At 46.6% G+C, this 26,896-nt stretch overlaps 1 protein-coding gene across 1 annotated transcript in view; it reads left to right on the top strand.

Annotated features, from left to right (window-relative positions):
* Positions 1 to 2,567: 2,567 nt before the first annotated feature.
* The window catches only part of WSCD2 (WSC domain containing 2), a 150,399-nt gene continuing 126,070 nt past the window's right edge, over positions 2,568 to 26,896 (top strand). Inside the window, exon 1 of the mRNA XM_036745806.1 lies at positions 2,568 to 2,722. The gene's annotated coding sequence lies outside the window, so the exon portion shown is untranslated. The remainder of the gene's footprint in view (positions 2,723 to 26,896) is intronic.

Raw genomic sequence — 26,896 nt, 5'->3', positions numbered from 1 at the left:
TAGAGCTGGCTGGGGACCTCGGAGATATTAAGGATAAGTGCCATTTCCATAGGCTGCATGGCATGCTGGATAGACCGCTGGATCGGGAGGCAGGATGACCCAGGAAGGCTGCCTCTGACACGTGCTGACTGTGTGATCCTGGGGACAGCACCCACAGATGAAAAGTTTCAGAAGAGGTGCCGAATTGCATGGGTAGAAGGCGTTTGTAGGATTATAGATTAGGAGTTGAAAGGGACTTTGGGAGAAGCCAGATAGCTCTATCCTTTCCTTTTACAGATGAGCAAACTGAGACCCAGAGAGACTACATGACTTTCTCAAGATCATCCAGATTGTAAGGCTCCGAGGCTGGATTTGAACTCAGGTCTTCTGACTCCAGAACCAGTGTTCTTTTTACCATACCACTGGGATTTCTTGACATTGAAGTCACAGATCTGGTCCATATCCGCATTTCTAGTCCATATCTCCATTTAATGCTTATAAACTGTCCCCAAGACAGTCCTATGATCTATGCAGGAAGATAGGGATACAGACTAGACCTATGATTTCTTTTGTGTAGGGATTCTCTAATGAAGAAACTCCCTCCACCAATGCAGATAGCTATCTTCTCTGCAACTTAGTTACCTAGAACATTGGGTTATTAAGTGACCTGCCCTGGGGTCCCAGAGCCAGTATGTGCCACGAGCAGGGCTTGTACACAGCTGTTCCTCATTCCAAGACCAGCTTTCTACCTATTATATCACACTGCCTCTCAAGGTGGTGCCAGTATAATTATCTCCCTTTTGCATAAAAAGAAACTGAGGCGTAAGGCAGTGAAGTGACTTGTCCAGGATCCCAAAGCACAGGCTTGGCCCTATTCTCCTGTCTCCAAGGCTAGGACTCTTTTCACATTGTCTCCATCCCATCTGAGAGATTATAGGATCCTAATTCCAGAACAGGGTTTCTTAGCCTGGAGTCCATAATGTGCTTGTTTTGTTTCTTGGTTTAACATGTTGATAACTATTTTATTATAATCTATTGCCTTTGTAATGCTACGGATTTTGTGTATTTAAAAACATCATGCTAAGAAGAGGTCTACAGGCATTAGCAGGCTGCCAAAGGGGTCCAAGACACACCCAGAAAGTTTAAGACTTTCTCTGCTCTTGAGCAGTAGAAAGGGCTAGGAAAGTGAAACCATTTGTCCAAGGTCAAACTGGTAGTAACCGTCAGAGGCAGGATTTGAATCCAGATCCACCTTGGGGAGAATCGATGCTCTTTCTGTTGGATTACAGCTGTCTCTGGAAGGACTGGGTCTGCATCAGTCAGTCTAATCAGTCAGTCAAAAGGATTTATTAAGTACCTACTTTGCGCCAGGCACTGTGACAAGTACCGATATTACAAAGAAGGGGGGAAATAGCCCCTGCTTCTCAAGAAGCACGATCTAATATCCCTTAATTGTGGTGGGTGCTTACTAAGCATAGAAAACTGTTCTGTGAGATGAAGCCTAACTAATGTAAATATATACATATAAATATGTGTGTCTGTAAATATACAGATGTGTATGTCCATACATACATGTTGTGTATGTACGTGTGGGTATATGCATTCAGATACATGCAGCATCATTCTTGGCGGGGCTGAGGTGGGGAAGATTGGAGCAGATCTCTTGGAGGGGGGCCATTAGAGTTGAGACTTGTGGGGTGGGGAAGCTTGATGCAGGCTTCCCACGTGGGGAGCTCCCGGAGGGGTACGGGGTGGGGGTGGGGGCTGTCCCCCCAAGGGCCTGCCTGCCCACATACTGGCTGTCAGTGCCTTCCCTGGGCATCCCGCCCCCAGTTCCCCTGCCTGCCCAGGGCGCCCCTCCGCCTCACCCCGAGCTCGCTCGCAGCCCTGTGCCTTTCCCGACCGGAAGGCCAGCCTTTAAAGAGTTAAGCAGTAGGTAGTGCTGTAGGCCTGCTGAATAGAGTGGCAGCGGAGGGAGCCGCTGCAGCAGCGGATGAGAGGGCAGAGCCGAGCTCAGCAGAGCCCAGGCAGCCCGATAGAGATGTTAACTAAGCAAGAGCCCGCGAGCCTCCCTCCAGAGCAGCGGTAGCTGGGCTGCAGCCTCCGCGCCTTGGCCGGCTCCCACGGCCCGCGCCCCCTGCCCAGCCCTCCGGCCCCCGATCGGAGGCGCGGGCTGCATCCCTGCCCGGGCGGGCGGCTGCCCGGGATGGGCATGGGCTCTGCCCCCTGCCCAGCCTCGGCTGCGTGAGTGGGAGGCTGCTGCGGTCACCGCTCTGGCCATCCTGGCTCGGGGGGCGCCAGTGCTGCTGCTGCTGCATTGGGGGGCGCAGGCCCCCCACCCCGCCTCGGCTGCACCCCACACTTACTTTTCCTCCCCCTGCGGCTTCTCGCCCGGGCAGGAAAAATAACAGCGAGCTCAGAGCTCAGCTGGGAGAGGGCTAGCTTGGCTTTTTTTTCTTTTAAACACACACGCACACGCACACACACACACAGACAATTGCACACACACGCATACGCACACACGCGCGTGTACACACACACACACACACACACACACACACACACACACACACACACACACACACACACGGATCTCCTCCGCGCAAATGCAGCAATCTTAGACCTGGAAGGAGCTTGGGGCAGCACGGAGAGCCCGGCTGGGCTCCAGCGCTGAGGGGGAGACACTGAGCAAGCTCCCTGAACAGCTCCTGGAGGAGTTAGGAGGCTCCTGGAGACCCCACAGGTAACAGGGCAAGGGGGGGGGGTGGAGTGTGTATGTGTGGAAAACTGAAAGACAGAGGTGGGGGCGGCCCAGAGCCAGAGGGACCAAACTAGGATTGGAAGAACTGAGGATTTCATCCCAAGGAGCTGGGATTGCATCTCCAGGCAACACCCTCCCCCCACCATGGGGGTGGGGGAGCCGAGCCATTGGTTCATTATTAGTCAGGGATGGCTTGGGGAAGGTGACAGACAGACCTGACCAGGTTCAGGGAGAAACTTTCACTTCCCCAGGGGAAAACGAAGTGGCATTTGGAGCATAGCAGAGCTCTGTCTGCGGGCAGGCAGCTAGGGGGTTTCTCTTCTGCGTGGAAGCCAGCTCTGTTTCTGAGAGCTGGATGGACAGTTTTGGAGACCTTATTTCTAAAAAGGATAAATGGGTCTTTTCAGTTACACTTGTTAAGAGCCCTATAAAGGGAAATGATAGGGGTTGCTTGGGAGGCTCAGGGGAGGGGAGCAACTAACAATTTTTTCTCAAGTTTGCGGTTGATAGTGGGATGTCTTGGAGGTTTCTGGAGATGAGACCCTCCACGATTATGAGCCAGGCAGGATTTGGGGTAGATTGGGAAAGAGGCTAGGCATGGTCATTGTTTGCTATCCTACCTTCTACCAGTACAGAAAACCAAATGTAAGAGATTTTAAGATTAGATGAAATTGTGGATTGCTAACATGGTCATGTGAATGTGTGTGTGTGTGTGTGTGTGTGTGTGTGTGTTGTGTGTGTGTGTGTTTTCGGTGGCGGTGTTGAAGTTCGAGGGGTGAAAAACAACCAAACCTCTGCTCTTCCTTTCTCGAGAAGCCCACTCATTGTTTGTTCAGAGCCCAAACAGCTGAGAGTCTCCAAAGACCCTGCTGGCTCCCTCCATGTACAAAGCGTAGCTACTGGGGGAAAGGGGAGGGTGGAAGTTTGCCAGCGCTGAGAAGATTCACTAGAAGGGCTCAAGGTATATTCCCATTCCTCACCCCCTAGGAGATCTTTAAAGCTGTAAGAGGACCTTCCCAAGCATCCAGCTCGATCCCCATGTTGGACAGAAAACGAAACAGGCCCTAAGAGCCTTCAGGGTGTTGAGGTGGGGGAAGGTCAGAACCCGAGATGGCCAAACTTTTCTGCAAGTGAAGAGCCAGGATGGGCATGGTAGTTTGAAGGTTGTCAGGCCTTTCATCTTGATGGCCTCATGACAAAGGATCCTAGATCTGAAATAGGAAGGGACACCAAGGCTGTCCATTCCAATCCTTTCATTTTGCATATGGGGAAACTGAGGCCCAGCCTAATGATCATAGAAGTATATATGGATTGAGTGCTAGAAGGGACCTTGGAGGTCATCTAGTCCAAGCCCCCTCCCATTTTAAAGACATTAGGATCATAGATTTAGAGGTAAAAGAGATCTTAAAGGCAGTTCATCTCTTCATTCATCCTTGTCATTTTATAGACTAGGAAATTGAAGTTGGAGGAAATACAGTGACTTGTTTGTGGTCACACAGCTAGGAAGCAGGAAAATCAGGACTTGAACCCGTGTTCTCTGTCTCCCAATCTCTCCTGAGAGCCATATGCCACCGTCCTGGCCCAACTGACCCTAGCTCACCCCTACTTCTTGCTGCACTGTGGTTGGGAGACATGGGGGCTCAGTGGCCAGTGTGTCAGTCTGGCCAGGTGCTGGAACCTAGCCTGATGGATGCCCTAAGGGGACCATCTGCATGGAAACTTCCTTTCTGCCCCATGCTCCCCGCTGGAGCACTCTCTCCTGAGCCCCTTAGCTCATTCCTGGAGTTCTGACTCAAGTAGACCTTCCTCTTCCATCCTCCTGTGGGCTAGTCAGTGACAAGCCGGGGAGAGGCTCTGACCCAGAGTGGGACTGGCTTTCTGCCAAGCCACAGGAAATGTTAACTGGACCTCCCCCCCAATCCCATGCTGGCCCTGAATGAAGAGGGGTGATTGTGTCCTGTGGTTTGCCTGAAAGGCAGACACCAGGAAAATGATCCCACTCTGGCCTCTAGGCAGGCCAGGGAGGCATTCCTTCAGAGCCGGGGGGTGGGGGATTGCCACCACCCTGGAACTGACAGGGCCCCCCTAGCTGGGGCCAACCACAGAGTCCTTTCTAGAGGGTTGCTGAAGCCAGGTGCCAAAAGCAGACACCAATCCCAGACAGCATGGTCAAGTTGTATCAGCCCTGATCTGGCAGTTGAGAGATCTGGGCTCTTGCCCAGGCTCTGCCACCACCCAGCTGGACCTTGGGCAAGTCACTCTGTGCCTCAGTTTCCTTATCTGACAGATGAAAAGTTTTGGACAAAGTCTCCAAAGTCCTGATTTTCTAATGATGCCTTTTAACACTCACTATTGCTTCTGACATGTTAAGTTCTAAGGCATTGTCTGTCTCTAGCATTCAATGCTCTGTTTCCTAAAGTCCCTTCCAGGGGCTGAACCATTCTCAGCCCTGACATTCCCTATTCTAAGAGCACACCTAGCTCTGCCATTCTGTGTCCTGAGGGCCCTCTCAGATCTAAATTCAGTGTTCTAAGGTCCCACCCAGCTCTGACATCTTGTGTTCTAAGATTCTTCCCGTCTCGTCTCTCGCATTCTCTGTTCTAAGGTTCTCTGACGTTCTGTGATTCCCTTCAGTAGCCGCAGCTCAGTCAGGGGCAAGGGCAGATTTCCAGATGGGCTTTTCCCTGCTTGTGTTGTGGCACCTGTTGTCCTGCTAAGCCAGCTTTACTCATACCCCAGGTGAGGTCATCTGGTAGTCCCGCCTCTCCCATGCCCAATGGCCTCATCCCTGAAGGCTCCACCCACCCCGGCTCCCTATAAATCCCTGAGTGGGGCAGCTGTGTCTGAGTGGGGAGCCCCAATGGGCAGCGAGAAAGCCAGCTGTGAGAGAGTGGGAGAGCTGGAGCCACCCAGCCAGCTGCTGGGTCGCCATGACAACGTGAGGTGGAGGTAGGCTGTCTCCAATGGCTTTAGATTGGGGGGTGGAGGGGAGGGCTCTCTGGGAGCCAGGTGGAAAGACTCAGTGGCTTTGTGTTGTCAGGCATCCCCACTGCTCATTTGGGCAGAAAGACTTTCCCTGACTGTTTTGCCCAGTTCTAGTGGATGAAGCCTGTTGTTTCCAGGCTGGAGAAGGAATATTGGAGAGAAAAAGAACCTTCGAGCTGAACAGCAACCTGGGGGGTGGGTGTGGGTGTCAGTATGGTAAGGAGCAAAGCAGTGGGCTGAACGTGTGATCTTGGGTAAGTCACCGAACCTCTCTGGGTCTTACTTTCCTCATCTGTAGAATAAGGGAGTTCACCATTCCATGAACCTAGGGCAACCTGACCCTGTTGCAAACTCTCTGCATTCAGCCAGCATTCTTTGCCGTCCTTGTCTGCAAATTCGAATAATAACATTTGTGTTTCCTGTCTCACAGGCTGCTATGAGAAAAAAGCTTCATCAGCTTAGTAGTGCTAGAGGAAATGAGAGCTGGCATTTTGAGGGGCTAAGGATTAGGGGTCCTTTCCCAAACCATGGGCATCGAAGATAGGAACTATGAGCCGGGGGAGAGCTGGCTCATCTTGACTGGCTTGGAGCCACTAGGGAAGAGTGGGGAAGGATTGTAGAGATACAGAAGGTAGAGTGGGATTTGGTGCAGTGGATAGAGTGCTGGGCCTGGAGTCAGAAAGACTCATCCTCCTGAGTTCGAATCTGGCCTCAGACACTTAATAGTCAGGAAACCACTACACAGAAATAGAGAGAGGTTCAATTAGATTTTTATCGTTGTTGTTTTAGTCACGTCCAATTCTTCCTGGTCCCATTTGGGGTTTTCTTGGCAAACATACTGGAGTGGCTTGTCATTTCCAGCGCCTTTTACAAATGAAACTGAGGCAAATAGGGTTAAGAGACTTGCCCAAGGTCACACAGCTAATAAGTGTCTGAGGCCAGATTTGAACTCAAGAACAAGAGTCTTCCCGACTTCAGGCCCAGAATTCTATCCACTGAATGACCTATTTATTTAGCATTGGAGAGGCAACCAGGCTTAGAGGATAGAGAGCTGACTTTGGAGCTGGGAAGACCTGGGTTTGAGTCTCACCCTTGAGACATACTGCCTGTATGACCATGCATTAATCATCAGTACTTTTGTTATTCTAGAAGATTCTAAGTTGCTGAGTTGTATGGATCCTGGTTTAAAAGGGGGCAGGGGATGGGGGGGGGGAGGGGGAGGAGGGGAGCAGCTGCTGTTCTAGATGCTGAAGATAAAACGACTAAAAGGAAATGATCTGTCACCTCAAAGAGGTTGATGAGAACATGGAACATGAAATGTCAGAGCTAGACAAGACCTTTAGACGGAGAATGCTGGAGGTGAGAGGGTCCTTCAAACATGCTATGTTGCGCAGACCAGAACAAAGTAACTCAACGTCGTTTCAAGAGAGAAAATATTATTTACCTGAGGGTCTGATGTAAGAGATGGCATTGGAGCTCTGCTTGAAAGGGGGGGGAATGTGTGTGTGGGGTGTGTGTGAAAGTATAGTAAGGTCTCTGCTAGGGGGTGGGAAATAAGCATTTATATAGCACCTACTGTGTTCCAGGCACTGTGCTAAGACTTACCTAATGCTGAACCCTTATTAAATCTCGACCTTCGAATTTTGTGTTTTGTCTCTAAATACTATGAAACAATGATAGCTAGCCTGTACAAGAATTTTAGGTGGAACAATAGCTACCTTTAATATTTGCAAAGTGTTTACAAATGGGAGGCGGGTACTATTAATTATCTGTATTTTACAGAAGAAACTGAAACTAAAAGAGAATAAGTGACTTGTTCAGGGTCGCATTGTTAGGAAGTATCTTAGGCAGGATTTGAACTCAGATCTTCATGCCCCTAGGCCCATCTAGTCTGAGAGGAGAGAATTTTGACTAACAGAGGCCACTCTGTCCCACTTCTAGTCTCCCCAAGCCGCAATGTTTGTGTATTCATAATTGTATTTTTAATAATATTTTCTTTTTCCCTCATTATGTATAAAAAACAATTTTGAACATTTGGGTTTTTTTAAATTTTTTTAGATGAATACATGTATTCATAAGTTTATTAATAAATTTTTCTCTGGCAGAGTTCTTTGAGATAAAGAACAGTGCAGCGGATAGGGAACTGGACCCGGAATCAGGAAGCAGGTTCAAATCCTGCCTCTGACTTCAAATAACTGTGTAACTCTGGACAAATGACCTCTGTGGACCTCAGTTTCCTCATCTGTAACATGAGGGGGTTGGACTCCATGGCCCTTAAGGTCTTTTCCAGTTCTCAATCTATTAGTATAGACTAAACAAAAGGCAGAGAAAGCAATAATTTTTCTTCTACAGGATTCAGTGTGAATGTGTGTGTGTGTGTGTATGTGTGTGTGTGTGTGTCTTTGCCTATGTGTGTAAGAGACCAAGACAGTGGGTAGAAGGGCCATAGCTCTACACCCTTCCAGAGAGTCCTCTCTATGCTCTTCCGAGTAGATGGCCTCTCTTGGTTGGCTCATTTTCTGAACGGTTGCTTAAAGCTGGATGGTAATTGATGACTGCTCTACAATGGTGGATTGGGTGTGTTTTTTCATCCTTTCTTTTTTTTTCAGCCAGTTAATTTTTCCCAAAGAGCTGCTATCTTGCAATCCTACAGTGCCTCATGTATTTCAGAGCTTTTCTCTCTTCCTCTCTCCCTGGCCTTGTTAAAAGAGGACACGGCTCCTTTCCTCCCTCCTTTCTCCTTCCCTTCCTCCCCAATCACACAAACCTCTCAACAGAAGCCTCCATTTGCTGGGAGTCGCTGAATAAACCTACAGATGTTAAAAGCTCAGGTATAATTTTAGGCAGAACATCTGAAAATAGGCAGCCTGGGAGTCAGTAAAATATCTTGACATTAGTGTTTCTAATTAGGAGAAACTTGTTTTCCTTAAATAAATAAATCAAGGGGAAGAGAAGACAATTGTCTCTTATCGGTGGTTCTCAGGCTCCTAGATGGATGTGGGGGGTCTGGGGAAAGGGAATGAAGAGGTCATAGGCCAAGGGGGGGAAGGATCCTAAATAAGGTTTTTACTTAGAGCTCATTAAAGCATTAAGGCATGTTATCATTTCAAGAGTTTTTAAAGAGCTGATTAGACAGCCTCTGAAAATGACGGCTAACCTAAGGATTAATAAGAATCATAGAATTCCAAAGCTGGAAAAGGATCCTGAAACAAAGAGTGTCAGAGTTAGAAGGACCCTTAGAACTTGGAATATCAGAGTTGGGAGGACCCTTAGAACAGAGAATTTGCAGAGCTGGGAGAGCTTTTATAGACAATGCAATATCAGAGCTCAGAAGTACCTTAGAACATGGAATGCCAGGATAGAAGAACACAATATGGAAGTGAACCTTTGAATTATAGAAGGTAGAATGCCAAAGAAGGAAGGGAACTTAGAGAATGTGTAGTCTGACCTCATCTTTTGACAGATGGGGAAACTGCGATCAAGAGAGGTAAAATGCTTTGTCCAAGATCATACAATCAGTTGGTGCCAAACCCAGGAGAAGAAACCGGAAGTGATGATTTCAATTACATTGTGATAAGTTGTTGTTCAATCCTTTTTAGTCATGTCCAACTCTGCGTGACCCCATCTGGGGTTTTCTTGGCAAAGATGGTGGAGTGGTTTACCATGTGCTTCTCCAACTCATTCTGCAGATGAGGAAACTGAGGTAAACAGGCTGCTCTGGGCCACCCAGCCAAAGTGTCTGAGGTCAGATCTGAGCTTAGATCTTCCTGACTCCAAACCTGGTGCTCTATTCACTTTGCCATCTAGCTGCCCCTTGTCTTATTGTGATAAGACCATCATCCATTTCAGTCAGTTTAACAGCCTGTGTTATTGACTCCGAGTGCCCACACTGGAAGTTCCCCGAAGTAATGAAATCTTGGGTCCTATCCCACCCTGCCCACAAAATGTATGTACAAGGTACCGTGGCATGGAAATTCATTGGTATTTCCTAAACTCTCCCTGGAGGTGTCCAAGCAAAGGCTGATATCCATCCGTTGGTTTCTCATAGTGGAGACTGCTTTGGTGTGTGGATAGGACTCGATAATAATCACTAGCATTTCTATAGTACTTTAGATTTGCAAAGCTCCCTATAGATTTTATCTCAACCCAACGTCCATGATGTTTTAAAAATTATTTTGATAACGGTATTTCAACATAATTGGCTTTCTTTCCATCCCATGTATTTTATTTCATGTAGTCAGATCCAGTAACCTGAGGGGTCCCACAGCTTCCCAAGGTTGGCAAAGAGATCCACGGCACAGAAAGGCTGGAATGCCAGGACTAGATGGCCTCTGAGGTCATGCCCAGCTCAAGATCTGTGGTCCCACGGTCCCTTTCAATTATGAAATTCTATGATTCTGGGCCTGGGAAGCACACAAAGATGGAAACGACACAGTCCCTGACTTCAGAGGGTTTTTATCCTGACAATGATTATTATTATAGCCAACGTTTATATAGTGCTTATAACATACCAGGCGCAGTGCTAAGCATTTTACACGTATCATCTCATTTGGTCCTCACGACCCTGGGATGTAGATGCTGTTCTGATCCCCATTTTAGAAAGGAGGAAAAAAAGCAAACAGAGGTTAAGGGACTTACCCAGGGTCACACAGCTACTAAGTGTCTGAGCCTGGATTTGAACTCAGGTCTTCCTGACTCCAGGTTCAGCCTTCTACTAGGGATGGGGAGAGATGAAGCATATACACTCATTTGTATGATCCAAGGTGCCCAGCTTTAGGGACAAGGGAAGAGAGTTGGAGGCAAAGTGCCCTGGGTCAGGTTTACCTTGCCACCAGGAGCTAAGTGGAATGTCGCCACGCTTCATGTGGGTATTTTCCACCGATGGCTCCTTCATGTGATCTTAGGCTCTAAGAGATGAAAAGGACTTTAAAGACCATCTAGTCTAACTCCCTCATTTTACAGAGGAGTTAATGGAGGCCCAGAAGTGTTAAGCAACTTGGTCATTGTTACATGAGTAGTAGGTGATTAGGCCAGGAATCGAACCCAGGTCTTCTGACTCCAGATGCAGAGCTCTTTCCACTACACCCCCATGCCTTAAGGCTTCTCTTACTGAGGTCTTTTCCTGTTTCTTTGTAAGTCTCCACGGATGATGCCAGGCACATAGTCCTAGTCATTGGTCTGGTCCTCTGGGTCAGCCTGTCTCTTTCTAGTATTCTGCGTATGACTTGATCCTGGATTAATGATCTTATCAGTTATAGAGCTTCTCAGCCCCTGATGGGGACAGCCTGGAACCATGATCCCAAAAGCTTTGGGGTATAGCAGCGCCCTTTGAACCAGCGCACTTGCTTCCAGCCCAGCTCCCACATCTACCCTTGAGGGTTTCCTCATCACAGACTGCAACAATTTCAGACCAACTTCCACCAGTAGTCAGATGGGAGTGGTACCATCCCACAGACCACTGGTCCTGCACCTGGGGAAGTAATTCCTGGGGAGAAAGAAAGGGCCAGCCATCCCCACCAACTGGCACCCATAAGATAGTCAAGCCAGTCTAGTTGAAGCAGCAAAGGAGAGAGGGAGAGGGAGAGAGAGAGAAAGAGAGAGAAGGAGAAGAAGAAGAAGAAGAAGAAGAAGAAGAAGAAGAAGAAGAAGAAGAAGAAGAAGAAGAAGAAGAAGAAGAAGAAGAAGAAGAAGAAGAAGAAGAAGAAGAAGAAGAAGAGGAGGAGAAGGAGGAGGAGGAGGAGGAGGAGGAGGAGGAGAAAGGAAGGAGGGAGGGAAGGAAGGAAGGAGGGAGGGAAGGAAGGAAGGAAGGAGGGAAGGAAGGAAGGAAAGAAGGAAGGAAGGAAGGACCTTCCCAACAACCCAGGGAGGTAGATGCTGTTATTATCCCCTTTTTACAGTTGAAGAAACTCAGGTAAGCAGTTTTAAGTGCCTTTCCCAGGGCCATCCAACTATTAAGTGTCTGTGTAGGTTTTGAACTCAAGTCTTCTCAACTCCAGATCCAATGCTCTATCTATTGTGCCACCTAGCCGCCTCCAGTTCTTGGCACTGAAATCCTTGGCTTTATCAATCTTTCGATATGACAAATTAATTAGATTTTGTAAGTGGAAATGACATCAAAGAAGAGGCATTGAAACCTACTCTAAGCCCTCTAAGGACCATGGGACCTTTCCATCTGATTTCCAGCACAAACCTTCATTTGAGGCATATCCTCCATTGGAATGCGGGCTCCTTGAGGGCACAGATTGCCTTCTCTTTCTATTTGTACTTCCAATGTACACAGTAAGCACTTAACAAATGCTTCACTCATTCCAGCACCTCTCAAGAAAGCCCATTTTTCTTCTAGCTCAGTATAATTGTCATAATATATCTCCCTGTATCAAGCCAAATCCTGTCTCCTCAATGTCGGCACCCTGACTCTGATGTGAATGCAAGGAAAGGAGGCGTCTAGGGCTACTTGGCCTCTGTACCCATCCACTCTCACCTCCACCCATCAGACTACGCCCAGATAGACGGATGGAGGCTCCAGCCCTTAGACGCCCACTCACTCACACTGAGGCTCTCAGGCAACTTCCCAAGTGCCTACTTGCCACTCTCACTGTCTTCATATCCATGCTACCCCACTCAGCACGCGCGCGCACACACACACGCGCCAGCCGCCAAACTCCGTCTAAACAGTCAGTCTTGCTACTTAGACAACACAGTGCATAGAGTGCTAGATCTGGAGTCAAGAAGACCTGAATTCAAATCCAGCCTCAGAAATTTGCTAGCTGTGTGACCCTGGGCAAGTCACCGAACATTGCCATGCTCTAGACAACCCTCTAAGCCCATAAAATGCAGATCAAATGTCAGTCTGTCCTCTTGGTAGAAGGGGTTTACTCATCCTGCAGATCCAATCTTTCACCCCCTCGTTCTCAAATGTTTTGGTTTCAAGGATCCCTTCACCCTCTTAAAAATGTTTGAGGACCACCCCCAAAAGGAGATTTGTGTGAGTTATTTATATATACTGCAGGTATTAGTATTATATGTGCGTATAATCTTTAAAAATTATTGAGGACCCCCTCAAAGAGGTGATTTGTATGAGTTAAAGCTATATGTTGCAGGTATTATAATTTATATGTATATATATATATACATATATATATATACACACTCTTAAAAATTATTGAGGATCCCCCAAAGGGGATTTATGTGGGTTATAGATACATATTACCGGCATTATAATTTTGTATACATGCACTCTTACCAATTACTGAGGCTTTCTCTAAAGAGGGGGTTTCTGTGGGTTGTAGCTATCTAGGGCAGGTATTACAATCTCCCCATTTTACAGAGCGGGGATTGAGTCTCAGAGGAGTCTGCTCACAGGGTATTAGATTTAGAGTTAAAGGAACCTTAAAGCCCATCTCATAGAACCTCCCCATTTTACAACTAAGGAAACAGAGTCTTAGAGAGTTGAAGCCTCTTGCCCAGGCACAGCCTGTGTGTCAAAGGTAGGGTTTAATTGTAGAACTCCTGACTCCGGGTCTCACATTTTATCTACCGAAGCCTAATCAATCAATCAACACACAAGAATTTCTTAAGTGTCCGCCTACACAGGGCACTGGGCTGGGCACTGGCAGTAGCAGGGCAAAACCACAAGAGGATTAAGAGTCAGCAAAGCTCCAAGGAGACAGAAACATGTGTGGGCTGGGGAGGCTTCATGGGGGAGGGGGACTTGATCTGGAATTTGATTGACAGGGAGCATTTAGACAGGTAGAAAGAAAAAAAGGAGGGCATGGCAGGTGGGGAGAACAGCCTGAGCAAAGACATGGAGGTGGGACAGGGCATTGTGTGAGCACAAAGCAGTGAGGAGACCAGCCTGGCAGAAGGAGAGGAAACAGGATGAGAGTTCACATTTCAAACACCTGGTATTGATTGCAGAAGAGCTCCATGGTGGGGAAGCCCAATTTTACCCTCCATTCCTCAACATGACTTTTCTTCTTAAATATGAAAGACATTCTCACAGTTATGGTGAAGGGAAAGAGGCCTGGGACACAAGTCAAACCAAAGTTGTGGCCCGATCTGTGTCACTGACCAGCTTGTTAGACTTTGGACAAATCACATCCTCTCTCTAGGTCACCACTTCCTTTTCTGTCTACTCTAAGGCCCCTCCCAGCCCTGACATCCCCTGTTCTAGGGCCCCTCCCAGCCCTGATTCCCTGTTGTAGGGCCCCTTCCAGCCCTGATATCCCCTGTTCTAAGGCCCCTCTCTGTTCTGACATTCCCAGTTCTAATGCCCCTTCCACTTGTCATAGTCTTTGCATGTAGGTATGTGTGAGAAATGAAACACACACACACACACACATACACACACATTCGAAGCCTGCTGTCTCCTCCATCTCCAGTCGTACTACTGAACTGCTACTTTAGACACCACCCACTCTGTGTCACCGTAGGCACCCATAGGCACCCGAGTGAATTCATTCTCAGAGCCTCAAAATAGCTCCTTCGTGCCCACCCCCACGCTGTCTGCACAAGGTGGGCTGGAGCCCTTGGGAGCTGCTGTACTCAGAGGCGCTCCCCCCCAGAGCCAGCCCACAGGCTTGCCAACTCGGCACTTTCCTCTCCCTCCCCCCTCCCCCAGCCCCTCGATCTTAGAGCTGGCTGCTAATGAAAGGGAAACCTGCATGTTCTTTCATAAAAGAGAATTGTAGACAATTAGAGCTGGGCACAGCACAGCAGTCTCATTAAGTGTCCGTTGTCAGGATGTCAAGATGATTGATGAGCCCTGTCCTGGAGGCTCACTCCTCACTGAATCTTCTGACTCACCACCCTCATCTCTAGGGTTGGGCTGAGTATGGGGAGAGGATTCTCTGTAACTTCTCCATGAACTCCAGCAAACCTTCTCGCTAACTGTTCTACCAAACCACATCATGGGTTCTGGGTCTGGCTGAGTTCTAGAGTTGCGACTTAGAACCATAAAATGTCCAAGCTGGGAAAAGCCATAGAACATGGAATGTGAATCCTGGGAGACATCTTAGAACAGAGAAAGTCAGAGCTGGAAGGGGCCTTAGAACAGAAAATTTCAGAGAGAACAAGGAATGTCAGAGCTGGAAGGGGCCTTAGAACAGGGAATGTCAGGGCTGGGAGGGGCCTTAGAGCAGGGAATTCTGAACTGGGTGGGTGGGTGGGGAGTCCTTCCAGCTCTTCATTCTACTTTTGATTTTTTTAAAGAAACAAACAAAAAACCAGAATGATGAGAACAGAGGGCCTTGGCCACCTCACCTTGTATTTCTGGTCCCTATGAAGGCCACTGTCAAGAGAACCTTGAAGGATCTTCATTTTGCTGTTATCTGTATGACATTCCCTTAAGCTGCCTCAACACAGTCCAAACAAATCCATAGAATGGGTCCAGTAGGTGTTGGCCAAGGGATGTGAACATGACTTCTGAATGCATATTTGATGGATCCAGATTTTCAGCCATGCCCCCTTCAGGGGAGCGGTCCAACAGCAGCCAGGCTGACCAGTTCAGCCCTGGATTATTCCTACATTATAATGGTAACATGCCTCAAGGTTCTCTTCCAAAGCTTTAAATCCTACTTAAATCCATTGTTCTGGGATTATGTGGAACTGCACACTCCGATCACAGGTCTAGATTGCCACCCTTCTACATCTTCCCATCCTGTGGGCTCTTTCCTGTATCTTTGTGTAGATCATGGGATAGTGGGATGCAAAGATATGCTGGAGCCAGCTTGAACTGGCTCAAGAGCTGATTGTTAAATTTCAGCATAAGCATTTATAAGCCAGAAATTGGTGTTACAGATCAGAGCTTGATTTATTGTTTTGTTGGTTTTCTTAGACTTTAGAAAGTGATGGAGAAAAATGTTAATAATGTAGGTTAAAATTAAAAGTGTTTCATGTGCGCTCTCCTCCCCCCACTGAGATCTGGTTGTTAAACATTTGCCAGTATAGCTTTGGATTTAAAGATGGGAGGAACCTTAGAGATCATCTTGTTCAACTTCCATATTTTTACATGTGGGGAAACTGAGACCCAGAGAGGGGAAGTGATTTAAGATTAAGGAGCTAAAAGGGAAATTAAGTCCAATCCCTTCATTTTTCATGGGAGAAAACTGAGAAACAGAGAAGGCAAGTGAATTACCCAAAATCTAATAGATAATTGGTAGAAAAGGTTGAATTTGAACTCAGGCCCTCTGACCCCACATCCCACATTGATTCCACTGTGCTGTGTTGCCCCATTCCTTCTTCGAGGCAGGAGAGTCATAAAAGAATCTAAGGCTTATAAAAAATGGAGTTGAGGAGGGAGGGCATCACCGGCATCTGGGACTGTCAGTATAAAGGTCCATAGACCAGAGACGGAAGGCCAAGATAAAAAAAAAAACAAACCAAACATCAAGGCATCAAGGTCTGTAGAGTCTTTGAAGAGGAGTAATGGAAAACAAACCTGGAAAGGTAGGCTGCAGCTAGAGTGTCTAAGGCTTCACCTGCCAAGCAGAGTGGTTTGTATTTTATCCTAAGAGCTGTGGGGAACCATTGAAGGTACTTGAGCAAGGGAGTGACGATCAGACCTGGCTTTAGAAAGATGATTTTGATGGGTCGGCGGAGGTCACTCTAAATCATCACGTGGGTGATCCCATCTTAAAGTTATTTCTAAGGGTTGATCGACTCAGACCCACTGCCCTAGTTCATTAGCTACTAAAGGTTGCCTACTAGAATGACCAATGCATGGGATGGGGGCGTCTTCATTGCCAACAAAATTGGCATGGTTTGGTTTCGTGGAGAGAGAACAGGGTGTGAAGTCAGAGGACTGGGGCTCTGAGTACCACCCTTGGGCTCAGTGACTGTTCAGTCTTGAGTAACTCACCTCCACTCTCTGGGGCTCAAGTTTCCTTACTTATAAAATGGGAGTGGAATGGGAGTGGGTGGGGGAAGGGAACAAGCATATATTTCATCTGATCCCCACAACCACCTTGGGAGATGGGTGCTGTTATTATCCCATGTTACAGTTGAGGAAACTCAAGCAGACTGAGATGAAATGACTCGTGCCAGGTCACGGAGACAGGGAGCGTCTGTCTGAGGCAGCATTAGAACTCGGGTCTTCCCGGCTCCAGGTCAAGTGATTCTTCCGGTTCCTGATGCCTCCCCCACCAACATTTATTTTATATTTTGTAATCAATGTTGAGACTGTTTGATTCTTTTTCTTTGCTGTGCCTAACACAATGCCTTACACGCCAAAAGTACTTGACCCACACTTTCTGATTGATTGGCAGACAAGAGCAACAGGTTGAAATTCATAAAGTGAAATATAAATAGGCATACATCTGAAGTCCTGCCCTTAGATTCCAATAATTGACTCAACAGTTGTGACTAGAAGAGAAGCTCATTTGAGAAAGATCTAGAGGTTCTAGTGGACCACAAGCTCAATGAGGAAGGAATAGAAGAAGATTATGAGTTAACAAAGTGACAAGGGAATAAGTAGATAGACAGACAGATAAAGATATAGATAGATATGCATGTATACATATCTATATAAGGCAGGCACTGTGCTAAGTGCTTTTTACACATATTACCTCATTTGAGCCTCATAATAACCCTGGAGCATAGGAGCTATTATTATTCTCATTTTTAGTGGAGGAAACTGAGGCAGACAATGATGAAATGACTTGTTCAGGGTCACACAGCTAGTAAGTGTCTGCAGTCAAATTCGAATTCAAGTCCTAGCAATCCCAGACCCAGAACTCTATCCACTGTGACACCTCCTCCTGTCTCTAATAAGGCAGTTAAAAAGGTAATGTATCTGTATACCTTTATAGAGGCTGTCCTCCATGCCTTAAATTGTTTCTTTTCTCACCTCCACCTCTGCAAAGCTCAGCTCAAATTCTACCTTCTTTGCCAAACTTTGTCTGCTTCTCACTCCATGCATCATCCCCAAATTAATTTATATTAAATCTATTTTATATTTGCATATATGTGTCTATAGTATTTCACTTGATATAAAGCTAAGTTCCTTGAGATCGGGGATTGCTTTGTTTTTGTTGTGTCCAGTATGGTGCTTCACACATAATGGGTGCTTAATAAATATTTGTTTATTGATTGACTCACTAAGTAAGATTCATAATATTCATAATGAGAAGGTATATGTGTGTGTGAGAGAAAAACAGAGAGAGACAGAGAAGGACAGAGAGAGAGAGAGAGAGAGAGAGAGAGAGAGAGAGAGAGAGAGAAAGAGAGAGAGAGAGAATGATAATCCTTTTGGACCCTGCTCTGGTCAGACCATATCCAGAGTACTATGTTCACATCTGGGCAACATCATTTAGGAATGCTAAGGCTCGGAATGAACTGAGACTGGTAATGAAAGCTATGGATGACAAAGGAGACTTTTAAAGCTATATTGAGAAGAAAAAGGAGGCTTAAAAGGGGGATAGGTTCTTTGCTTGGAATAGATGAGCCAATGATAACTAACAACAGATTGAAGGCAGAGATGATTTTGTCTTTAGTTTTTTTGCCCAAGAAAATTATCTTTGGACCAGAAACTCCAGCACTAAAATGACTAACAGAGGGTTGATAACCAAGATAAGCAAGGAGATAGTAAGAATGCACTCACCTGCCCTTGATGAATATAAGTTGTCTGGTGCAGATGCCTCTGGCCTTGAAAGAATTGATAGATGCGAGGGCTACAAGTCACTGTTGGTGATTTTTGAAAGATAATAAGAAATAAGAGAGGAAGCCCAAGATTAAAGGAGGGCGAATGTTGGCATGATTTTTTTTAAAGGGAAGAGAACTGAGTCTGAAAACTATTGGTATATGAGTTTGACTTCCATTTCTGGGAAAATTATAAAACAGATCATTAAAGAGATAGTCTGTGAACATTTAAAAAGGGAACCGGTGATTGTAGAGAATCGAGCATGGTTTCATTAATTATTAATGATGTCAGACTGACCTCATTTCTTCTTTGGATAAGACTCTGAAACTAGTCGATGAGAGAAATGCTTTGGTTTATCTAGATTTTAGCAAAGCTTTTGATAAAGTCCCACATACTACTCTTGTGAAGAGAAGTTGGAATGCTGTGGAGTAGGCAAAAATACAATGGTATGAATTCAGAAGTGGTTGGATGGATGGACCCAACAAGTAGTTGTTAATAGTTCAGTGTCAAGTGGAGTACCTCGGGGATCTGTCCTTGGTCCTGTTCTAATGAACATTTTTGTTAATGACTTGGATGAGGGAAAGTCATCAGATTTGCAGGTGACACCAAGCTGGGAAGGACAGTTAGCACAGTGGCAGACCTGGAGTATTGGGATGAACCTAATAAGATTAAATTTCATAGGGATAAATGTCAAGTTTTGCACTTGGGTACAAAAAAAAATCAACTTCAGAAGTACGAGATGGGGGAGACATAGTTAGACAGCAGTTGGTCTGAAAAAAAATCTGGGGCTTTTGGTAAATTGCAATCTCAAGATGGGTCAGAAATGTAATGGGGGAGCCCCAAAACCTAGTGTATTGAGAAAGGCCTTGCTTCCAGGAAAATGGGTCTGATAATCCTACTGTTCTCTACTCTCATCAGACCTCATCTGGAGTGCCTGGTACATAATAGGCAACTCATGAATGTTTGTTGACTTGACTTGAGTATTGTATTCAGTTTTAGACATCACAGTTTAAGAATGCCATCGATAAGCTGGACTGTTCGTGGGCTCTTTGTCCATACCATACAAGGATCTGTTGAAGGAAAAGGGCATGTTTAATTTGGGCAGGAAATGACTGAGAGGAGGTGAGCTGGGACATAGTAGCCATCTTCAAGTATTTGAAGATTGTCATGTAAAAGAGAGGTTCTATTTTGTTCTGTTTAGCCCCAGAGGGAAGACCAAGAAGCACTAAGTGAAAATTTCAAAGAGGCAAATCAAATTTGATGTCACAGAAAACTTCCTAATATTTGGAACTGTCCAGCAGCAGAATGTGCTGTATTGAGAGGTGGGGGGGGGGGGCGGGGAGGGGGAGGCTCTTTCTCCTTGGAGTTCTTTGGACAAAAGCTAGACAACCCCTAGCCAGGTAAATTGCACTGGGGATGCCTTTTGTCTAGGGGCTGCTGTGGAGACCTTTCAAACTCTAAGAGTCTCTGATTCCAAGAAATCATTTTTGGTCCTTCCCAGGCTTTTGAACATGTGTTTGTGAGGGTTTGGAGGGCTGAGAGTTTGTAGTTTCTACGGGAAAGATCCCAGGTCCCTTGAGTTACCGTGGCAAACAATAGAGAAAACAGCCTTCCACTGGAACTGCCTCAAAGTGGAGTAAACCCAATTAATTTAACAGTCCTTGTCTATGGCTTAGCCCAGCCATCTTAAACAAGTCATTTGCTCTGTTGAGACCTTGGTTTTTCCATCTGTAGAATGAAGGGGCTACACTCAGTAGTCCATAAGGCCCTTCCCAGCTCTGACATTCTGTGTTCCAAGGAAACACTTTACACAGACATTCTCTTTCCTAAGGCTCCTCCCCATCTCCCTCCTCCCAGCTCTGATATTTTATGGTGACACAAGACTTTATAGTTCAACTTTGCCCATAGCATCCATTTCTCCCCCACCCCCCAGCCAGCCCAAGCTTTACCTCGTCCCTTTTTTCTAGAAAATTTTCTCTCACCCCTATCCTGTTTTTCCCACGCACTAAAATTCTCTCCACTCAGTGCTGAAACCCTGACTTCCCGACTCAAATCGTGTCCTTGTTTGAAACATTTTCTTTGGTATTTAGCTAATTAAATAGAAGCATTCGGTTTCCGCCTACAGACGTTTATGAGTGCACGTGTGTGCCTACCAGCCTGGGCATGGTGCATGGCGCTGGCTGGCAGGGCTGCTAGAACCTCACAGGCCCCGCCCAGTGCCACCAACTCACTGAAGAAGCCAGCTAAAGGTCATGCTTGCTTGAATCACAGACCTCTTCTTCGCAAGCTGGAAAGGACTTTGGAAAATGATTTCCTCAAACCTCTTTGTCTTACAGATGAGGATACTGGGGCTCAGAGAGGGAGAGTGACTTACCCAAAGTCACACAGATCTAGGACTTAATGGCAGAGCTGGGACACCTGAAACCAGGTGTGGTAGAGTGGAGACAGTACTGGCATGTGAGCCTGGGTTCAAATCCCATTTCTGCTCCTTGCTACCTGTGTGACCTTGGGCAAAGCAGAAACTCTTTGGACCTCAGTTTCTTTATGTGCAAAATGAATAGGATGGAAGGACAAGATAACCTCCAAGGTCAGTTCCAGCTCTAAATCTGGGATCCTACAGTCCAGCACTTTGACCAGTACCCCAGGCCACCTTTCTTATCTACCCTTTTTTTGCCTGCTGGGCATTGTATTTCTATGACATCAACATTCTTTTCCTCCTGTTCACATACAGTCATCAAATGTAAGACCTGTAAGTGATCACAGGCCCTTGGCACTTAAAACATGGTCCAGTCTGACTCCCTCGTTTTACAGACAAGGAAACTGAGACTCAGAGAAAGGAAGACCCATCCCTGATATCACACAGTAGAGCCAATTGAACACTCTATTCTCTCAGCCTTTACTTTTGTGCTCTTTCTCCTACAGCCACAAGGGACTTTTTCCTCCAGCGCCCATTCCAGAGAAGGGCACACAATCCTATCCCATGGTACAAACTCTCTAGACCTGGATCTTGCCAGTGGTCTTTTGCTGGGGGATGCCATCGCTTAGGTTTAATCATTTCACTCCTCTCCTCTTTCTCCTCTCCTCTTCTCTCTTTTATTCTCTTTCTCTGTCTCTATCTCTGTGTTTCTTTGTCTCTATCTCTCAGGCAGGAGATCACAATCCTTAGGCCTCCTTCCCTGGAATGCTAGGAGGATTAATTTGTGAATATGTGTAAAGTGCCTTTTGAAGAAGAAAAGTGCCACGTGTATTATGATAATTCCCCTTTTTCTCTCACACAATGCCTTTCATTTTCTGCTTCCTTTGCCCATATTAATAAAGTAAGACTCGCAACATACCTGTGAGACAGGAATTAATTTGTATTAGTCTCTTAGCCATCCCCCAGCTCTTGGCCTGCAGCCATTCCCTCTGTGTGCTTGGATCGTGCTGGATGCCACATGCTTCAGATGTTCGGGCCAGGGACTCGCTGGCTGGCAAGAATGGAGAGAAGCTTCTAAGGAGGGATTAGGGTTCAGGACTGGGCTTGAGGGAAGGGACCCATTCTGTATGGGGATACTCTTTAGAATGTACAGGGTCAGAGAGGTGTTTGATTTCCCTGCCCGCTCTGATTCTTCCTCCAGACCCTCTCTTAGTGCAAAACCCATCATGACACCCACCTTCCCTCAACAAACTGTAATGGTCTCTTATTACCTCTCAGGTAAATTATATACTATTGTTAGGCACTTAAAGACCATCTTCCTGAGCTGACCCTTTCCTACCTTTCCAGTTTCTGACACCCTCGTCGTTGTTGTTTGGTCATTTTAGTCATGTCTGACCCTCATTTGGGGTTTTCTTGGCAAAGATACTGGAGTGGTTTGCCATTGCCTTCTCCAGCCCATTTTACAAATAAGGAAACTGAGGCAAACAGGATGAAGTGATTTGCTCAGAGTCACATAGCTGGTAAGTGTCTGAGGCTAGATTTGAACTAAGGAAGATGAGTCTTCCTAATTCCAGGCCCTAGGTGCCCCTTACTGACACCTTACTCCCCTCTGTACACTCTAAGATCCAGCTACTTTGGTCTTCTTTGCCATTCTTCCACACAAAGTCCCATCTCCTTTGACAATCTGTCCCTCATGCTTGGAATGCTCTCCCTCCTCATCACATCCTTGAATTTCATCCAGACTTGACTCCAAAGGCTTCCTCAGTGCCCACCCCCATCTGCTCTGAGGTTACCCTCCATCTGTCTGGGTAGATGCTATTGGTACAAATGATCACCATTTCCCTCTCCAACAGATTGTGAGCTCCTTGAGGGCAGGAACTGGATTCTCCTTCCTTTGTACCCTCAGAACTGAGTCTAGCACCTGGAATGTAGGACATGTTTCCTAAATTGATTGATTGAAAGAGCGTGAAAGGACTTTAGAGGCAAGTGATCCAACCTCATCATCTCACGGGTGAGGAAACTGAAGCCCAAGTTGGCCAAATGATTTAGCCAGGGCCACACAAGTAACGTCAGACGCACAATTGGAGCCCCAAACCAGTGCTTTTTCCAGGTACATTCTATTATATAGCAAATGAACAGACTCATCATGGCCATGGTGCCAGGTGGGTGCAGGTCAAACCTAAGGTGGGGCAGCTGGACCTCTATCGCAGAGCACTGGAATATTGGGGGCACCAAGAGCACTTGCACCACAGGAATCACTGACCTTCACTCCTAATCAGCGAGAGTAATTGGCCAACATATGTTGGGAGTTATGGGATGGCAATGAGCAGCCTCACTCCCAGATGAGCCCCTCTCTTATCTCCAGCCCAACACCCTCTCAGCAGTATTGGAAAGCACATTTCATGCTCTGTTTGATGTGAAAAGGGACAGGTTAGGGTCTGAAGACTGGACAGTCTCCATAAAATGGACCAGAGAGGCCTATGGGAAATGTAGGGGAAAAGGAGGCATGTGCACTGGAACATACACTGGGGACCCAACTCTGACATTCCCTTTTCTAAGGCCCCTTCTAGCTCTGACATTCCCTGTTCTAGGACCTCTTCTAGTTCTGACATTCCCTGTTCTAAGTCCCCTTCTATCTCTGGCATTTCCCGTTCTGGGTTCTGAGGCCCCTCCCAGCTGTGACATCTGCTGTTCTGAGGCCCCTCCCAGCTCTGACATCCGCTGTTCTAAGGCCCCTCCCAGGTCTGACACTCCCTGTTCTAGGTTCTGAGGCCCCTCCCAGCTCTGGCATTTCCTGTTCTAAGGTCCCTCCCAGCTCTGACATTCCTTGTTCTAAGCCCTCTCCCAGGTCTGACACTCCCTGTTCTAAGGCCCCTCTTAGCTATGACATTTCCTGTTCTAGGTTCTGAGGTCCCTCCCAGCTCTGACATTCCTTGTTCTAAGCCCTCTCCCAGGTCTGACATGCCCTGTTCTAAGGCCCCTTTGCTATGACGTTTCCTGTTCTAGGTTCTGAGGCCCCTCCCAGCTCTGGCATTTCCTGTTCTAAGGTCCCTCCCAGCTCTGACATTCCTTGTTCTAAGCCCTCTCCCAGGTCTGACACTCCCTGTTCTAAGGCCCCTCTTAGCTCTGACATTCCCTGTTCTAAGTTTCAAGGTCACTTTCAGCACCAGTGCTCTATGTCCTGTCAATAGCAATAACATTATGACATCCCCAGGCCATTCGGCTCTAAATCCTAGGACAGCGACTAAACCTGAAGTCTCTACCAGCGCCAACAGTCTATGTCTGACATGTATCATGCTTCCCATTCCTCCAACTGTCCCTTCTCCCCTCCACAAAGACCCAAAGCTGGCAATCGATACCTTTCTCTTACTCAGTAGCACTTTTAAAATATAAAGTACATTGGATTGAGAGTCAGAAGACCTGTACTCAAATCCAGTCCTTGTTAACATACTACCTACATGACTTTGGACCAGCGCATTCTCCTTGGGCTCAGTCACTATGCATTCTAACCCAACCCAGGACTCCAAGCAGGCGGGGCCGTCCGGCCATTGCCAGAGGCTCAGGCTGCTCCCTCTACCCAAATTACAGGCCCTCCCCTCCCCATATCTCTGGGCAGATATCAGATGGACAGCTGGGAGAATCCCTCGTGGGAGGGGAAATCAGAGTATTTAGAGTTGGAAGGACCTTAGACATTTCCTAGTTCAAGCCTTTCACTTTATAACATTAAGCATATTCTGATAGAATTCAATAGATGTTTGTTGGTTGGTAGAGTAGGGAAATTGCACCCACTAAAGGGTAGGCCCTGTTCCAGGTCACACAGGAAGGATGTGGATCCAGATCCTAGCTCTAACATATTTAGTGACAGACCCTTGGGATTTTCGATGGAGGAGGGAGAGAAAAATAAATGCTTGATGATTTAAAAATTAACTAACGCAAACAAAAAAATTTAAACCACATCTTTGGACAAGTTCCAGCTGTGGTCAAAGAATGCCTCGGTGTTCCAGTTGGGAACTCCCAACATTGGACTAGTGCTAATTGCCGATCTCCAATGTGAGTAATTCCACCTCCTTGACCTAAATCTCCCCAAGCTTCAAGTGGAGCCTGTGAGGGGAAAATTGGCAGGGAAACGAGGCAGGCTGATGCATGGATGCCCTCTCAGCCTTGAATCTCTTTGATGCCAGAGCCTGAAGCCCTGCTGTCCTCAAGACTGGCTCCCTCCAAGGTCTGATTCTCTGTGATCTCTTCTGCTTTTTCCAGGACAACAAACCATCCACATAATTCAACAAGCATTTATTAAGCTCCTGCTATTTTCAAGACTGAGGATGCTTGATAAAAACAGGAATCCCCTCCATTACTGCAGATTGTCACCCATCTGTGAGTCTGTAGGTCAGTCATGGGGAGTTGCCCAAACCTCAGAGATTGAGTAGCTTGTCTAGGATTCCACAACTACTAAGAAGGAGAGGTGGGATTTGAATCTGGGACTTCCTGGCTTCAAGCCCAGGAATTTATTGGTTCTGCCAAGCAGACTCTGCATCCTGAGGGAATGCAAAGACAGTAATGAGACAAGTCAAGGCTCTCCTGGAGCTTCTACAAGGAGTCCCACATTTCTTTACTGTGGTGATACTATAAGAGAGTGTCAGAGAGAATATTGGACCAGTTCCGACCCAGGGTTCTGCCTCCGAGGGGAAACCAAGGGATGTTCTGATAGGTCATAAAAACATGGTTCTTAGGGCAGCTAGGTGGTGCAGTGGATAGAACACCAGTCTTGGAGTCAGGAAGACCTGAGTTCAAATTCAGCCTCAGACACTTGACACTTACTAGCTGTGTGACCTTGGGCAAGTCACTTAACCCCAACTACCTCAACAAACAAAAAAAAAATTTCAAAAACCCCAAACTTGAAGAGACCTCAGAAGCTATCTTGTTCAGTCCATTCATTTTCCAAAGAAGGAAACTGAGTCACAGGGATACCGAGAGATTTGGGGGCAGCTGGGTGGGGCAGTAGATAGAACTCAGGAAGACCTGGGTTCAAATTTAGCCTCAGAGACTTCCTAGCTGTGTGACTCTGGGCAAGTCACTTTCCTACTCCCTGCCTCAGTTTCCCCAACCATAAAGTGGAGATAATAACAACATCTCCCAGGGTGGTTGTAAGGATCAAATAAGGTATTGTTTGTAAAGTGTTTTATGAGGTGCCTGGCACATAGTAGGCCCTCTATAAGTATTAGCACCCATTAACACCCAAGGTCATACACATAGTACCAGAGACAGGATTTGAACTCATGTCCCCTGAGCCTAAAGTCAAGATTCTTTTCACCTGTTCTACTCCGCTACGGGTAAGCCCCTGAGGTCCACTCCAGCTCTGAGGTTCTGGGATTCAGCGAATTGAATTCAAGCTAGAAAAACTGTTTGCTCTGAATTCCATTAAACAACAAGCTGACAGAGTAATGAACCATATTCTCAACCATTTTTTGGCATTCAATGCCTTTGCTGAAGTAAGGTGGGTGATAGAAAGAAGTACTCAGCAAGACCCACCTCGTGCCAGAAGCCAAACGCCCGCCTATAACAGCAGGAGATCTGGAGCCCACTGAGACCAGCTTTAGCAAGCAGGGAAGCCCAGCTGTTAATGCTGAGGCCTTTCTGCGGGAGGGGGACTCTCCAGGAAAAAGTCAACACATTAGTTATTTAATCCGCTCTGAGTTGTTGAAAAGCCCCCCATCTCTCTGCACTGTGGTCTGATGGCCTGCGGGTTATTTTTTAACATTTATTAGAGGATTTTTGAGTTGGTTAATTACAGGAAGGTTTTTTTTTCCTCCTGTTTTTTAAAAACGAGTTCTGTTTTGATAAGATAAAATTAAAAGCAGCACCAGGGAAACTACACCCAATACTTTGATGCTCTCCTTATGGCATCTGGACCGATTTAGATAATAATTAAATGCCCTATTTCCATTCTGCCTTTTCTTTACGAGGCGTGAGCCGTGCTCAGAGAACATGTTCTGTCTAAGGCAGCCCACACTGAGTCCAGCTCAGGAGAAAGGTGGAGATCCCCCAGAAATGGACTCCTTCACACGGGGGGTCTCAGAGCGGCGCAGCAAGGCCCTGGCACCTGACTAATGCCACGCAG

Source organism: Trichosurus vulpecula, chromosome 1, assembly GCF_011100635.1.
Source record: "Trichosurus vulpecula isolate mTriVul1 chromosome 1, mTriVul1.pri, whole genome shotgun sequence".
NCBI classification, from domain to species: domain Eukaryota; kingdom Metazoa; phylum Chordata; class Mammalia; order Diprotodontia; family Phalangeridae; genus Trichosurus; species Trichosurus vulpecula.
This window is presented reverse-complemented; position numbering and strand designations above follow the sequence as displayed.